Source organism: Schistocerca americana, chromosome X, assembly GCF_021461395.2.
Source record: "Schistocerca americana isolate TAMUIC-IGC-003095 chromosome X, iqSchAmer2.1, whole genome shotgun sequence".
Classification (NCBI taxonomy): Eukaryota; Metazoa; Arthropoda; class Insecta; order Orthoptera; family Acrididae; genus Schistocerca; species Schistocerca americana.
Genome location: NC_060130.1, coordinates 155,391,535 through 155,405,612, shown reverse-complemented (window position 1 = coordinate 155,405,612; position 14,078 = coordinate 155,391,535).

The window sequence follows — 14,078 nt, the reverse complement described above, 5'->3', positions numbered from 1 at the left end:
TAAGAAGATGTTTTTCTCGACAGTGAGGACATTCCTTATAAATCAGGACGCCGGCAGCCCAAACATGAGTCTGTTCAGGGCTCACGCAGAGAGAGCGGTTATAAAGAAGTGTTGTGTAGCTGCTCTCCCAACAGCCACGGACTGTAGGAAAACATCTTAAGAATGTGAAATCGAGAGAAAGATGCCAATTCACGAGGCATGTGCGAGCCCACGCCCGATAGAAAATTTCCACTCTGCACTGAGAGGCGTGGCGATGAAACGGCTATCAGTCATTGGGCTTCATCGAAAATCTCGTCTGACAATGATGACGCCGAAAGGAAAAATATTTCTAAGAGAAGTTGAGCTGAGACAGGGGTGAGAATTGAGAAACTGGCAGAGTGGGTGGAGACACCACGGGAGCGACAGGTCATGGGCGCTCCTCCACCCATCGCCCACATCCGCCTTCCGACACCGTGACAGCACAGCTTTGGTCACGCCACGGAAAACTGTCAGACAACTCGGGATCATACAGGAGCCTCGCCGCACTGCCGCGGTTGCTGCGACACAGCGCCTGCCGCCGACAGCAGTATACAACGAACGATAACGAAGAAAGGTGAGACGATTTGCTCCCTCCTCCTTCCCCTTGATAACTGAGTCGTGTCCACGCTCAATCAAATCGGCCATGATATTTGTAATTTTCTTTTGGTTTGTGTGACATCACGAAAATAAATACACTACTTTCATGTTTTGATCATATAAGCAATCTTTCACATTCATACATGAACCCCTTAATTTTGTGCCCTTTGTTTGTGATTTAATTTAATTATTGATATCAATTAATTGTAGGCTCCTAACGTGGGGCAATGTCATCAGTCATCTGCTCGTCTTTTCACGTCCGACAGCAGAGAGAAGAATTCACAGTTCAATATATTTTTGGCTCCCAGCGTAGGGCGACCTAATTGGCAATATTCATGGTGGCTGAAGTCACAAAATAATTTCTCGAGTTCACTATAATATCTATTGTACGATACATGGGTTAATGGTATGCTGAAAGGTTATTATGTTTTTAAATTCTCACGTTCTTGTATTTCATTCTTACATCGATTCTTATATTTAGTTCTTATATTTTATTCTTATATTTATTCCTCACGAAGATTTGGTGTATTCCCTTGGAGGATACCGATCACAGAAACATTCTAAACGTAGAAAATCCGAACGTCACGAGCACTGAGTGATGGCGGGTTTGCCACAGTGACATTTCTTCATATTAATCTGAACTGGGAAAGAAATGTCGTTTACATTGCTGAAGATTCCATTCGTTGGGCCGGCCGGAGTGGCCGTGCGGCTCTAGGCGCTACAGTCTGGAACCGAGCGACCGCTACGGTCGCAGGTTCCAATCCTGACACGGGCATGGATGTGTGTTAGTTAGGTTTAATTAGTTCCAAGTTCTAGGCGACTGATGACCTCAGAAGTTAACTAGCATAGTGCTCAGAGCCATTTGAACCAATTGAACCAATCCATTCTTCGCGGCAAACCATGCATACCGGACCACTATACCGAAAACTGGCGCATGAAGCTAATTATAAATCTAGATACACTACAGGAATTTCACCGAAAACAATTTCAAATAATTTTCTCTTTCGTTTAGTTTTTCTTTTATAGTTAAATTAATTTATCAGATATACGATTAGTAGACGAAAAAGGATAGCCTTATTTTAATATGCATTGGAAAGCATTCGTGTAGTGATCTTCTGCCGACATGGTTAGGTACACTCTTTGACATAAAACTCGACCGGCGGCCGGCCGCTTCAGAGGCTAAGTCCGCGCCGATCGCGACATGGGACAATAAAACTGGCCAACTCGCTAATTCTCTAAGTCCGGTTATCTGCGCAATCTGGCAACACTGTAGACTGCGGCACTTCCTGGAGGAAAACTTGTCCCATGATAGAGAAACACTAGGCTGTTTACGCCTGTGGTCTAGCGGTAGCGTGCGTTGTTTCTGTTCGTAATGTCAGTGGATCTAGAGCAGCTGGCATAAAATATTTTTATAGCCTCTTCTGTCTGAATGCTGAAGACGTGAATGTAATGGTAGCGCAGATTCAATCTATTTCACTTTCTGACACACCGATATCAAAATTTTATCCAGTAACGATTTTGCGGCAGATTTCCTGCTGACTGTCCTCCTCTGGACGCCGTATGCGGCAAAGCTCCGGGATCCATTTGCTGGCTACCGGCAGCGGCCGTGGCGACAGCAGCGGCGCTGCACTCCCCCGTTCTTTATCGAAAGCGCCTGCTCCCGCTCATCGCTTTTGATGATTTAAAACGCTTTATTATTAAATGTTGCTCCACAGAAAATTTCTACGATTTCCATTCACGCTCAAAAGCAACGGAGACAGACGCCCTGATTAGTAGGCGGGTATTATATTACATTAATCGGCAAGAGCTGAGTATGGCCCGAAATTAATTTTATAGACTGGGACGAAATTAAACCACCTCGCTACATTCGATGAATTTATAAATGCTTCCTACCTCCTTTCTTTTCCTTTCAAACTCAATTATTTGTGCAACTTTTGGTCAATGTTCGGATGTTTTCGTCAAGCCGTGGTGAGCGTCTGTGGTGTAAAGTGTATTACAGTTCTTGTTTCATTCCTTATGGTAACTCTATGCGATAAACTGTGTGAATACCTTGCAATGCATGCTCTGTGGCAGTGCAGGAACACTGCACATTTGGAGTTCCATGTATGGGTTCATGAAGTATTTAATGCTGATCGGAAGTGATAGTTAAGGTCATCACATTTAGACCAGAAAAATTTGTCGTTTTGGAGGTTTCACAGAACGGAAAGCAATTGCTAACAGCGGTGTTAGAAAACGTCTACAGTTAAATGTTATTGCAAAAAAGAGGGGAACTATATTAATCAACATGTGCACTTCATAAACAACGTTCTGACATGTTAGACCTATATGACGAACAAAACTCAAATTTATATCGTTGACAGTCGCTTTGAATCTTTTCAGGATCTATTTTACAGTGAAGCACCTTGGCATTTGCAAAGCAGACATCCATGATATTAACTTAATTTACTAAGTCGAATCGGACGAAGATTGATGTTTAAAGGCATTCTTCAGATTTCGTATAAAGAATTTTTACTAGCCGTTTGCAACTCCATTAATTAAAATGGAAAATAAAAGGTTGTAGTCAGCGGCTTCCACCGAGATTGGAACTGCTATGTCATACAGTACGACGACCGCAACGCACAAGGGAACCTCTTTTTTTTAAAATTTTGCTTTTTTTCTTTTACTTTTTTTGACGATTACCCCTTTTTATCTCTCTTATTTTAAAGCTCCTTAGGAAAATGGCAATAAAAGAAGAAACTAAGTGCCACCGCCACTTTTCATCCTATAACAAAAAAAAAAATCTGGTCCACTGCAGGCGTTGGCTTCTGACTAAACCTACCCCAAGAGCTGCCTATATACCAGGGGAAATATGGGAATTCGAGGTTAGGGCTATCATTACAAACAAAACAAAATCTTCCTTTTTCTGAATTTTATTTTTATTTTGATTGTTGTTTTGTTTATCTTTGTTGTGTAATTGATCAGACGCCTTCTGCGCCCCGCTAGTAATATGTTGAGTCACGTCTTCTAAAAATTGGTGTGTTCCGTTCAGTAGTTCAGAAATGTTCATTGGTTCAAACTGGAAACCTTCTTCACTCTTGGCTTAACACATTCCAGCTGCGAGGCGGCTCGTGGAAAGCATTCCCAAGGAAGTTCGAGAAAAATTATCTGTATTTTGGGTGGCGGACAACGACATAATGACGGTCGTTGAGGTATGTCCAAAAATCGAGTACAGAGTCTACAGTTTGTCCAACTAGGTAGTGAATGGCATGTCCGCGAATCCAATTCACAGCATTGGTCTTTGTCCGAGGAAAATAGTCACGTCCCGGAACTGATAATGAAAGGGGAGTATTCCGATTCAGAATTTCCCGCGTCAGAAAAGCCACAATATGACGAATAACCTCTGAGCTAACGATACACTGGCGACCACAGACGGACTATAGTCACTGCGATGTTGCCTGAGCCTCAAAACGCAACCTTAAAACACACAAACAGGTGTTACTTATGTGAAGAACGCCGTTCTTGGAGTCCAGAAATTAATTATACTTTCTAAGTGTCTCATCTTACAGTGGATTCTATCGTACGAGTCTTCGATGTGGAAAACGAATGTCAAGTGATTTTAGCGAGGTAACGCCGGCCTACACCCGGAAGTAAATGCACTATCAGAGTGTTGACAAATACTTGCTATGACGCTGCCATTTCTCGGTTCTCTTACGAGACAGCTCTTCAGCGAAATGCTTGCCGTGATTCTCCGATACGGTCCTTCAGAGTGGAGACGCGAGCGCACGTTTGGTTTTTATGCGGCGTTCTCCCCTGATGGTTTCTGACGTCGCCTTGTGGGCTATGTCTACATTTGAGACATTCACTTATCATTAATCCAGAATAATACAAGTTTCAGCTTCCGGCGTGGAAGAAGGCTGTTGAGGCCGACATTATATCATTTCAACGTAGGGAAAGCAAAACGGGTCATCCAATGTTTCTCATTCAACATAAAGCATGTGAGATAATTTTCCGTAACGTTCATAATCATCAAAAAATACAAACGAAGTAAAAATACATCTGAAGCTTATTCGAATTGAATATAATGTAAGATACCAAACGCTTTGCACCTCGATGTCGAATTTGTCCACGTGCAATCTTTTGCAGCATACAAAAAGAATATCATGATTACCACGAGAATGAAGAAATATGTTGGTACGGATGGAAGCAAGGAGAGACGCAGTCAACAAATATTCGATTCCTCATGACATTCATTTCATTTGAGACGTAAGAAGAGTTAAAGCGGGATATTACTTCCGTTAACACGAAAGATATGCCGCACATATTGATAACGAGGAAGTCTGCGTCTTCATACGTTTCCTCCTTGAAATCTGTATGCTCTCTTATATACTAAGTAGCCTGATCATTGTTTCAGTAATGTTACCCTCTTGTTTGACCCCGTAACGATGAACAGATTCCAAGTGCATGTCTCCGCATGAAAGTAGCTGTTCGAACCCTTCCTGGGTTGCTTTTTGTGTTTTATTGCTTGGAATTCCTGAAGCAGACTACTGTGCCTTCTCCCCTTGTGGGTTAGGTCTCAAAACTAAACCGCTTTTTATCCAATGGCATAATTTATTCAGACAGCATCAGCACAAGGCTGTCAAACAAAGCCTTCCATTTACAGTTGCCACACTCTAACAAGCACTGACCAAAGTGTAATCCACGGTCATGGTCCGAAATTAGCAGCTGTCTGCTACTGAGACAAAGTCCGTACTACACTTTTGATTCCGCAGCACCATTTTATCTGGTAACACTGTGTAGTTGCAGAGTTGTGCCAGCATGTCTGTCCTCACACTGTCAACTTCATGTATCACTTCTCCTGTAGCGATGATCACAAGGAGCAGAAGTAAATGAGTGTATTCTGCGTGACGTAACATTCAGTATTCCCTTCTTTCATAGCCACTCTTCATGTGCATCGATACCAAATAGGAATGTGAAAACTCTTGCGAGTGAGAGAGCGACAATAACAATCGTAACAAGAACAATCAAATAATGAATAATGTTTATTCCAACGCAGAACGAGAATGGCTTTAAAAATAAAAATCTATATCTACACTCCTGGAAATGGAAAAAACAACACATTGACACCGGTGTGCCAGACCCACCATACTTGCTCCGGACACTGCGAGAGGGCTGTACAAGCAATGATCACACGCACGGCACAGCGGACACACCAGGAACCGCGGTGTTGGCCGTCGAATGGCGCTAGCTGCGCAGCATTTGTGCACCGCCGCCGTCAGTGTCAGCCAGTTTGCCGTGGCATACGGAGCTCCATCGCAGTCTTTAACACTGGTAGCATGCCGCGACAGCGTGGACGTGAACCGTATGTGCGGTTGACGGACTTTGAGCGAGGGCGTATAGTGGGCATGCGGGAGGCCGGGTGGACGTACCACCGAATTGCTCAACACGTGGGGCGTGAGGTCTCCACAGTACATCGATGTTGTCGCCAGTGGTCGGCGGAAGGTGCACGTGCCCGTCGACCTGGGACCGGGCCGCAGCGACGCACGGATGCACGCCAAGACCGTAGGATCCTACGCAGTGCCGTAGGGGACCGCACCGCCACTTCCCAGCAAATTAGGGACACTGTTGCTCCTGGGGTATCGGCGAGGACCATTCGCAACCGTCTCCATGAAGCTGGGCTACGGTCCCGCACACCGTTAGGCCGTCTTCCGCTCACGCCCCAACATCGTGCAGCCGGCCTCCAGTGGTGTCGTGACAGGCGTGAATGGAGGGACGAATGGAGACGTGTCGTCTTCAGCGATGAGAGTGGCTTCTGCCTTGGTGCCAATGATGCTCGTATACGTGTTTGGCGCCGTGCAGGTGAGCGCCACAATCAGGACTGCATACGACCGAGGCACACAGGGCCAACACCCGGCATCATGGTGTGGGGAGCGATCTCCTACACTGGCCGTACACCACTGGTGATCGTCGAAGGGACACTGAATAGTGCACGGTACATCCAAACCGTCATCGAACCCATCGTTCTACCATTCCTAGACCGGCAAGGGAACTTGCTGTTCCAACAGGACAATGCACGTCCGCATGTATCCCGTGCCACCCAACGTGCTCTAGAAGGTGTAAGTCAACTACCCTGGCCAGCAAGATCTCCGGATCTGTCCCCCATTGAGCATGTTTGGGACTGGATGAAGCGTCGTCTCACGCGGTCTGCACGTCCAGCACGAACGCTGGTCCAACTGAGGCGCCAGGTGGAAATGGCATGGCAATCCGTTCCACAGGACTACATCCAGCATCTCTACGATCGTCTCCATGGGAGAATAGCAGCCTGCATTGCTGCGAAAGGTGGATATACACTGTACTAGTGCCGACATTGAGCATACTCTGTTGCCCGTATCTATGTGCCTGTGGTTCTGTCAGTGTGATCATGTGATGTATCTGACCCCAGGAATGTGTCAATAAAGTTTCCCTTCCTGGGACAATGAATTCACGGTGTTCTTATTTCAATTTCCAGGAGTGTATATCCATATCTATTGATCTTTGAGTTGGCACAATGCAAATTTATTCTTAGCATTTAGTTACTGAATTTAGTTCGGGATGTTTGCAGAGAAAAGGAAAAGTCGGTACTTCTCGCTAGTGTAATATAATGTGAACCAGCAACTACCCTTTCCTTAGAACACGACTCAAGCAGGTCCCCAAGTAGGTACCAAGGCACTGCTGCATTCTGTTCCCTGACATTGCTCTGATGACGGTTAATGCAGATAGTTCCGATTATGAAATACAAAACGTATTGCAGGTTAGTTCCTAGGATAGTAACATTAAATTTGCGTTGTAGACGGCACATGAACGTGACGACTATCCATATTACTCATCAATATAAAAAGACAATATTATGGGAATTTAGCAGGATTACTCAACATGAATTCTGAAATTGGTTGACTGACCGCACAGGTGCTAAACGTCGTCAAGAGTATACGATGTCCTAATCGCATTAGGAATATGAAGATCGTCTTCGACAGCTCGCAACTTTCCCATTGCTATCTCCACCCTACTCCAGACAGCCCTCGGTGGAGTTGCACTAAGTTGCCGATGCAATGTAAGGCCTTCAAACCGACAACAGACCACATATTGAAAAATACAAGCGAGTTCTCTTGCAGCGTAAGCTTATTGTAACTAATCTAAAAATTATTGGACAGGAACATTGTCCTATTCAAAAAAAGCTGTCCAGCAGGTCCTCTAATCGCTCCTTGGTACAGTCGTTTGACTTTTGAAAATGGTTCCAACAAGTCACCACTAGAAAACACTGCTCTGTACCGCAATAACTCAAGATGTAAAGTAATACCACGGTATTGCAAATATTTGGGAACACCTTATCACAGAGAAGACTGTGCTTAAGGCTTGTAAGTTCACATTTATTACAATAAATGACATACCTGAAATGTTACCACTCTCATTATTACGTCAGATTGGTAATGCACGTAGTAAGTTCGTCGTATTCATGATTTCCTCTTCAAAGTAACATACCCTACTTCTTATTTAACACAAAATGACATTAAAAATTTAAGTTATTCACGAGCAGCTAGTTGAGAATATGTATGAACTTCAAATGACACGACGAACCGTCTTGTTCCGCATATGGATTCAAACCCAGCTCATGCAGACTAAGCAAAGATTTCGTTACTGACGGAAACTAACAGTCATTCCTGATTAAGCATACAGAGAGTGATATACCTCGATTTTAGACAGTGTCAGTTAGCAAATATCAACTTTAAATTGCATAACGCAAACATGTTTAACAGACGCGAATTCCTACCCATCATCTATTGTCCCTGTTAACGAACTACGAGAGATGTTAAATATTGCTTCTTCACAAGTAATTTACTTGAAATGCCGTGAGGTAAAGCTGTGTGTTGGACACGGATTCGAACCCAGAACCTAATCGGATTGCTATCGAAGCACAGTCAAATGCGACATATCGGATTTTCGCGGCAGTAGCTAGATGTTTTAACTGAAATGACGAGACGAAACATTAATTTTTTCCTTCCCAGGACTCCTACCCGCCACCTATCGCTGTTATATTCTAGAGAAAACGAACGTTAAATATGGGTTTGTTGCGCCAGTACGCTTACTAGAGACATATAAAAACAACAATGAGAGTTACTGATTTATGATGCTTAGTTTTCAGTCAGTTCTGAGTATTATTAGTAACTACGCTCCAGTCCCTAAACCTAGTTACAGTAAGGGAGTCAGACGCATTACGTATTCCAGGCCGTAGCTGCCGCGACTTGGAGACACCAGCTATGGTCACTTCCCAGCCCGCTGTAGGATCACATCGGTTCGTCTTCTTCCTGCTGGTACTGTAACTGAGATTTGGCAACAAGGCAACGTATGTTTGGCAACTCTGTGATCGACGAGTTACTTCCTGGTGTGCACGGAATTAAGCCTCAAAGTTCACTTGATTTTACCTGTCATTTCCATTGAATAATCTGAGTTATTATCGCTTGAAGGGTAACAAAAGATTGTAAATTTACGGTTTTCAGCCCAGGAAAGTCGTTGCAGGTGGAAATCGCAACTAATCTCGACCTTTAAATAGCGGTTTACGAGTTCTAGGGACTATTGCCGTCGTAAGAGGGCGCTCAGACGCATACATCTTCACCAGCTCTGTGGTAACGTGCTGAGCTGTGGAAATGCGTCTGTTATGGTTTGCAGTTCCAGTCCCACTGACTGCAACGTTTTTATCCCTTCTGTGAAAAAGCTACAAGGAGTCGGATCAAACATCAATAAGGAAATCGCAAGAAAATACTTTCGGCTCATAGTGCAATGTTGAAAAACTTACAATGCTGCACAACAGGTAACGCCTCTTTCCGCTGCTGACAAGCGAATTTTGGGTTTCTAGGAATACGTAACTATATTTATGAAATGCCACATTTGCATACCCCTTGAGTACGACACAGCATACCAATGAAACACAGACCCAATCAAAATCTAAGTCAGTAGTATTTTACTAATTCGTGTCGATAGAGGCACATTTGTGTACAGATACTCGGTTTTATTAAAACATACTTTCGTCGTAAGATTATCGTGTTTAGTTTTATTTCATTTCTTATAATACAGTGTACAATTTTCGTAAGGTTACCTTTAGTGTTGTTAAAACAATAGTAAACATGAGAGAGAAATTAATCATCAACGATATATGCGAATTCTCTGATGTTATCTATGACAGTATGACAATGCACGTGCAGTTTATTGATTACATGCATGTAGAAAACTTGTTCTGAGTTAAAGCTCTCAAACAAAGTTTGAAGAAGAATAAAATCTCACTACCACACGACAGCTAATGTAGAAAATACTTTCCTGACTTATTATGCACGATGCGCTCTCCCTACACATCTTCGAGATGCATCTGCTGCCTGCTGTCTATTAAACCTGAACAGAACAAAATGTCACAGTAGTTAGCCCTTTTTCCACATGCGACTACTTTGGGTTGAGAAGTGAAGGGAAGTATGTTCAAAGTTACATTAGATTGACAACTTCAGCAGACAGCAGAATTGCGTTTTAAAAAATGTAGCACTGAATGTATTCGAACTCGCGACATCTTATCTACGCTACTAGCTGACACGTAGCTACAACAGCCCCAGAGCTCGACAACTATTCCTCCAGAACTTTTTGACTCCACAGCACTGTGAGATTATGCATATGGCCAGATCTTGACTTCTGAGAGACAAACAGTTACAGCTTTTCTTTTTTTTTTTTACTGAACGATGTTTTCTGCAAACAGATAGCGCAATAGAATAGCTCAAGTGGAAAGGAACACTTCCTATTTAAACTTCTGCATCCTACACTGTTGGCAGTTCTGTGTAGGTGGCAGTTACGTGATTTTATTTCGGTGATTACAAAATATAGAGTGGGATGTATGCACTGGGTAGCCGAGGCAGCTAGTTCATGGTGATTCGGTCAACCAAGTAAATGAATTTACTGAACATGGTGCAAATTACTACAGGACGCCTGTGTGTCAGAATTCTCATCCAGTGTGGCGCAACGGCGTTACGATAGAAAAATGAGAGAAGAGGATTTCGTGGTCTGTTGGACGGATGGTAGGTTGTTATACCTATGGTCTGGGTTGGATTCCCACTTCTGTCAATGATTTTAGATAGGGAGAGACAGAGTCCATTCTCTCCTGGCTACACCAAGTGAAGAAGGTGTAATGGCAGTGTGGTCTGAAATTTCACATTAAAGATGACTTTCCTTCTCCACCAAGTAGACGGTAGGTTGAACCACAATAAAGTCTGGAGTGGCGACATGTAGAAACTCTATCACCAGTAACCTTTCTTATACAAGTTATTTATTTCAAGTGACGAAACAAACGCTATGTATGGTCACAGGACACTTATTCCATCTTTTATCTGAGCTTCTGTGTGTCGATAAGATTGGTTCTGAACTGGGAATGCAACTCAGACCGCCCTTAACGCGGAATTTGATCCTTTCGTGACAATACAGCTCGGCTACAATTTGTTGTTTGTTCAAAACTGCAGATTCCTCAACATCTCTACATGTTACGCGTGAAAAGGATCGAATCCTGGCCCGGCACTAAAGATTTAATTATGTATTATCAAGCTCTAGCATGAGAACACCTATCTGCTGGTGGATAAGAATTTTGATTTTTAATGTATTTTCATTCGTTGTCAACACTAACGATATCTGACGTTTTTAACTCCCAGTGAGACACAGAACTATTTGCGAGATGACTGTAAGTTCAAGATGTTATTATGAGCAGCTGGTGGAGAAAAATTCGGTAGCTGACGTCTCTTTGTGTGTAGTCAACACCGATATGTGTGGGGCTCTATTCCCAGTGAGCGCTGAACTCTTCGTCATATTATTTCTAGTTCAAACATGCTCACATATCACTGCTGGCGCAACAAACCCATATGTAACGTTCGTTTTCTCTAGAATATAAAAGCGATAGGTGGCGGGTAGGAGTCCTGGGAAGGAAAAAATTAATGTTTCGTCTCGTCATTTCAGTTAAAACATCTAGCTACTGCCGCGAAAATCCGATATGTCGCATTTGACTGTGCTTCGATAGCAATCCGATTAGGTTCTGGGTTCGAATCCGTGTCCAACACAAAGCTTTACCTCACGGCATTTCAAGTAAATTACTTGTGAAGAAGCAATATTTAACATCTCTCGTAGTTCGTTAACAGGGACAATAGATGATGGGTAGGAATTCGCGTCTGTTAAACATGTTTGCGTTATGCAATTTAAAGTTGATATTTGCTAACTGACACTGTCTAAAATCGAGGTATATCACTCTCTGTATGCTTAATCAGGAATGACTGTTAGTTTCCGTCAGTAACGAAATCTTTGCTTAGTCTGCATGAGCTGGGTTTGAATCCATATGCGGAACAAGACGGTTCGTCGTGTCATTTGAAGTTCATACATATTCTCAACTAGCTGCTCGTGAATAACTTAAATTTTTAATGTCATTTTGTGTTAAATAAGAAGTAGGGTATGTTACTTTGAAGAGGAAATCATGAATACGACGAACTTACTACGTGCATTACCAATCTGACGTAATAATGAGAGTGGTAACATTTCAGGTATGTCATTTATTGTAATAAATGTGAACTTACAAGCCTTAAGCACAGTCTTCTCTGTGATAAGGTGTTCCCAAATATTTGCAGTACCGTGGTATTACTTTACATCTTGAGTTATTACGGTACAGAGCAGTGTTTTCTAGTGGTGACTTATTGGAACCATTTTCAAAAGTCAAACGACTGTACCATGGAGCGATTAGAGGACCTGCTGGACAGCTTTTTTGAATAGGACAATGTTCCTGTCCAATAATTTTTAGATTAGTTACAATAAGCTTACGCTGCAAGAGAACTCGCTTGTATTTTTCAATATGTGGTCTGTTGTCGGTTTGAAGGCCTTACATTGCATCGGCAACTTAGTGCAACTCCACCGAGGGCTGTCTGGAGTAGGGTGGAGATAGCAATGGGAAAGTTGCGAGCTGTCGAAGACGATCTTCATATTCCTAATGCGATTAGGACATCGTATACTCTTGACGACGTTTAGCACCTGTGCGGTCAGTCAACCAATTTCAGAATTCATGTTGAGTAATCCTGCTAAATTCCCATAATATTGTCTTTTTATATTGATGAGTAATATGGATAGTCGTCACGTTCATGTGCCGTCTACAACGCAAATTTAATGTTACTATCCTAGGAACTAACCTGCAATACGTTTTGTATTTCATAATCGGAACTATCTGCATTAACCGTCATCAGAGCAATGTCAGGGAACAGAATGCAGCAGTGCCTTGGTACCTACTTGGGGACCTGCTTGAGTCGTGTTCTAAGGAAAGGGTAGTTGCTGGTTCACATTATATTACACTAGCGAGAAGTACCGACTTTTCCTTTTCTCTGCAAACATCCCGAACTAAATTCAGTAACTAAATGCTAAGAATAAATTTGCATTGTGCCAACTCAAAGATCAATAGATATGGATATAGATATAGATTTTTATATTTAAAGCCATTCTCGTTCTGCGTTGGAATAAACATAATTCATTATTTGATTGTTCTTGTTACGATTGTTATTGTCGTTCTCTCACTCGCAAGAGTTTTCACATTCCTATTTGGTATCGATGCACATGAAGAGTGGCTATGAAAGAAGGGAATACTGAATGTTACGTCACGCAGAATACACTCATTTACTTCTGCTCCTTGTGATCATCGCTACAGGAGAAGTGATACATGAAGTTGACAGTGTGAGGACAGACATGCTGGCACAACTCTGCAACTACACAGTGTTACCAGATAAAATGGTGCTGCGGAATCAAAAGTGTAGTACGGACTTTGTCTCAGTAGCAGACAACTGCTAATTTCGGACCATGACCGTGGATTACACTTCGGTCAGTGCTGGTTAGAGTGTGGCAACTGTAAATGGAAGGCTTTGTTTGACAGCCTTGTGCTGATGCTGTCTGAATAAATTATGCCATTGGATAAAAAGCGGTTTAGTTTTGAGACCTAACCCACAAGGGGAGAAGGCACAGTGGTCTGCTTCAGGAATTCCAAGCAATAAAACACAAAAAGCAACCCAGGAAGGGTTCGAACAGCTACTTTCATGCGGAGACATGCACTTGGAATCTGTTCATCGTTACGGGGTCAAACAAGAGGGTAACATTACTGAAACAATGATCAGGCTACTTAGTATATAAGAGAGCATACAGATTTCAAGGAGGAAACGTATGAAGACGCAGACTTCCTCGTTATCAATATGTGCGGCATATCTTTCGTGTTAACGGAAGTAATATCCCGCTTTAACTCTTCTTACGTCTCAAATGAAATGAATGTCATGAGGAATCGAATATTTGTTGACTGCGTCTCTCCTTGCTTCCATCCGTACCAACATATTTCTTCATTCTCGTGGTAATCATGATATTCTTTTTGTATGCTGCAAAAGATTGCACGTGGACAAATTCGACATCGAGGTGCA